Source organism: Rhipicephalus microplus, chromosome 8, assembly GCF_043290135.1.
Source record: "Rhipicephalus microplus isolate Deutch F79 chromosome 8, USDA_Rmic, whole genome shotgun sequence".
In the NCBI taxonomy this organism is placed as follows: Eukaryota; Metazoa; Arthropoda; class Arachnida; order Ixodida; family Ixodidae; genus Rhipicephalus; species Rhipicephalus microplus.
This window is the reverse complement of record NC_134707.1, coordinates 106,944,570-106,948,287: the sequence shown is the minus strand read 5'-3', so window position 1 is coordinate 106,948,287 and position 3,718 is coordinate 106,944,570. Positions and strand designations below refer to the sequence as shown.

Here is a 3,718-nt window from a genome sequence, read left to right as displayed (position 1 = left end):
TAACGCCAGTTTCACGTGACCACGTTTTTCATGCGTTTGACAACCGACAAAGCAGCCCTATAATCTCGGTGTCCATCAGATGAAAACCACTTAAAATATTAAGGTGATAAAAGGTGGCAGTGGGCGCGGAATATTCACTCATTCCTTCATTCATTTATTATTTAAATCATTTATTTCCTGAAAAAAAAAAACCCTTGAATCAATAGCTTCAAGTCGTGTTGAAACCTCAAAATAAAAAAAATATCGTGAAATAAAACAAAAACCTATAGTCAGCTCGCGGCAAATAAAGTGATAAAAAATAGTGCGTCGGCCGGGAATCGAACCCGGGTCAACTGCTTGGAAGGCAGCTATGCTAACCACTATACCACCGACGCCACAAAGCGGTGGTCACGTCGTCGCTATTTTTGAACGCATCCGCGGCGAAAAAACAAGCCTGCGATCCTGGGGGGAGCAGGTGACTGACCGAGCGTGAACCGGCTGGGCCACGTGGGCTGGGGTCCGAGTGGCGGGCTTTTTAAAAGCGGCTATCTTCACGCAATTTGCAGTTGTTCAACACGTTTAAAATGACAGTGCATTTTCAGAATGTTTCTTCTATATATCTATTTGCTGCGAACTTAGGGCGTGTGTTATTACGTTTTGCTCTTTCTTTAAATGTAAGTACATACACTCACCAGCGTTCGAAACTTTCACTTTCGTTAGAAAGATTTTCTTTTTGCATAGTTTTCCAACGTTAATTTCTAATTGTAATGTACGTAACAAGCACCTAGAGCTTTATTTGCGTAGGTTTAAAATATAATGAGTAAATTAACAAATGAATGAATGCAGATAAATGCTACGCACTTTGGCACCCTCTATAGGACTGCACTTTAATTCTTGCCACTTTCAGGTTTGGCACCTAGCGAGCCTGATACGTATAGAAAAAAGGTGAAGAAGCTACATTCGAATAGCTTCATTTAAACATCACATTGAGTGGGCAAATACGGTAATAAACATCGAAGGACACCAAGTTACTTGATCCAACTTCGTGATGTAAGGCAACGGTGAGTTTTATCACTTTAAATACACACTAAAACATTATTGACAGCATTTTCATGCCGAACGATTGATTTTGAATTCTATCTGCGGCAGTTTATGCCATCGATTATCATCACTACTTTCTATCGCGTTACTGCTGTAACTCAGGAATACTGACCAAATTCCTTATCCAATGGTTCTCTCTGAATTTGTCAGCTGAGCTCCCGTTGTTCGTTAGCTAAACATAGTTCTATTTATAACAGGATACAACGAGTATTCATAGACTGCCTCAACTTTGTTACGGAACCTAAAGATTTCATAGAATGCCTTGACGAGCGGTTTATCAATGACTGTTAGTATAAAAATGCGCATTCCTTCTTTGGCACCACGAATCACACCTCAGTGTTCAAAATCCCACTTGTCAAAAGAATAAGGAAGAAATGCGAAATCTTCTTCACGAAAGGCTCCAAGCATCTTCAACGGCTCCACTACATTTCTTGTGCGTTGCACCCACGAGCAATGTTCACTGCATTACAATGTACAGCGTCAATTCTTCTTGCAGCAGATCTGGACCAAAGCCTGGCCAAATGAATCGTGGAGCAGTTTGGAGATCAGGTGCTTTTGCAATTTCTTGTACCAGAAAAACCGCATGTGTGAAGCCTACTATTTTGTGTAGAACGTAGCCGATGAAGCTATTTCTACGAGCAGCAGCATGCTCTGCGCATCACACGTCTTCGTCATCTTTTCGCGAAGAACAACCGCACCGTACCCATTATTCCAATAATTGCTTTGGGTAATATTAATAATTGTTGTTGGGGTTTAACTTCTCAAAATCACCATGTTGTTATGAGAGACACCGTAGTTGAGAGCTTCATAAATTTTGACCACCTGGGGTTCCTTAACGTGCACCTAATTCTAAACACACGCGCCTCAGGTATTTTCACTCCCATCGATAACGTCACCGACGCGGCAGCAATTCCATCCGGCGACATGCGGAATAGCAGCCGAGGGCCTTTGCCACTCGACTACCATGGTGGCTTTTTTTGATTCGCAGGCTGATGACAATAAAGAATTAGGGCTGGCTGAACCCTTTGTTAGGGGTTGGAAGCATGCGATGAGCCTCAAGTTATCCAATTCGTGTTTTTTGAAGCCTGGTCACACTACTCGAATTCTTTATTGCCTTGTTACTAGTTTACTCTTCTACCAGGCTTATGTACGTTACCTTTGTTCTTTCCTGACATAACGCTTCGTCAAGGTATTTTTTATACGAAACTTCGAACCGAAGCAGATGCATTTTGTGCATATTGACGCAGGCCGCCATTTAGGTACAAGCCGCTGTGGCACTTACACGTTTCAGCTGTTAAGCAGAAGAAAACCGTTCTGTTGCTCTGGTTCTAGATCGGTAATTTTAGATGCGGAAGCATCTTATACTCGCGCCTTGTAGTGCGCCGTCCGCACCGCTTCTCGAACATTCGACAGCTGACGCGCGCGCATGCGCCGTCGCGCCGTCGCCCACTCTTCCACCATCTGTGCATCGCTTCCTCCTCTACACACCGCGCGCGCTTCACTCCTCCACCATCTGTGCACCCTTCCTCCTCTACACACCACGTTCGACATCTACAATTCTCCTGATTCTCCAGTGGACGCGCATGTGGCGTCGCGCTTCGAGAACATTCAACAGCTGACAGTGCATGCACCGTCGCGCTGTATATATACTCAAGGTCGGCGCTCGCTCGCTCAGTTGCCGCTCGTCGGTTGGTTTGTACGGCGCGTCGACGTCCAAGGTCGCGGTGAAATGAATTCCAACGAATCCACAAACACAATGATCGACGTCCCTTCGACCAGCGCCGCCCTTTCGCATACGTGTGTACGTGTTCACTCATTTAACCCCCCCTCCTACAACCACGTTAACCAATTTAGCCATCGACCCAAGTAAGTCGCAATTTAACACCCCATTTCACAACCACGTTAACCAATTTAGCCATCGACCCAACTAAGTCGCACTTTAACACCCCGTTAACCAATTATATGCTCCGCATCCTCCTCAGTGTTCCCCCGAGGGAAGCTGCGGGCAATTTTTTTTCTACGCATTCCAGATTTTGTACCCATTTTTTTCAGACTTTTTTTTTGCGATCATATTAGCTCTCTGCGAATCAGCACCATAAACTAGTTCAGTCATAATTTTAACTAATTCACTGTCGGTGTGTTCTTCTCTCACTGCAATGAACAATCGTAAGTGCTGAGTACTTTCAAATCATTAGTTCCACCGTATATACTATTGGTAAAATTCGCTTGGGTGCCAGGGCATAAGAGACTTTTCCTCGATGAAATGGCAAATGCGTTAGCTAAGTCATCGTTATATGGCCCGGTAGTTCACGTAGTACCAGATTGTAAATTTAACATAGGGGCAAGACTTACAAGAAAAATGATGCCTGAGGAATTTTCTTTGCCATCCGTATTGAACGCATTCAAATTTCAACACCTAAAACATCATTATACTAGTTAAATATGTCACATGCTTTCAGTCGAAGTCGTAATCACTAGGCTACAGTGTCAAACTCCTGATCTTTATCTTTATTTACACAGAGCTGGTCTGACAGCTTCCCCTAATTGTTGATTTGGTAGAGTCTTTCAGGCAACAGACCATTGTCTAATATATTGTAAAAGACACGCCGCATAGCGCAAAATTACTTTAGATACCACC

General features: G+C 43.7%; 1 non-coding gene across 1 annotated transcript; it reads right to left on the bottom strand.

Annotated features, from left to right (window-relative positions):
• Positions 1 to 302: 302 nt before the first annotated feature.
• Positions 303 to 374, bottom strand: TRNAG-UCC (transfer RNA glycine (anticodon UCC)). The gene has a single exon. It is a non-coding gene; the product is annotated as a tRNA-Gly (tRNA).
• Between the last annotated feature and the right edge of the window lie 3,344 nt (positions 375 to 3,718).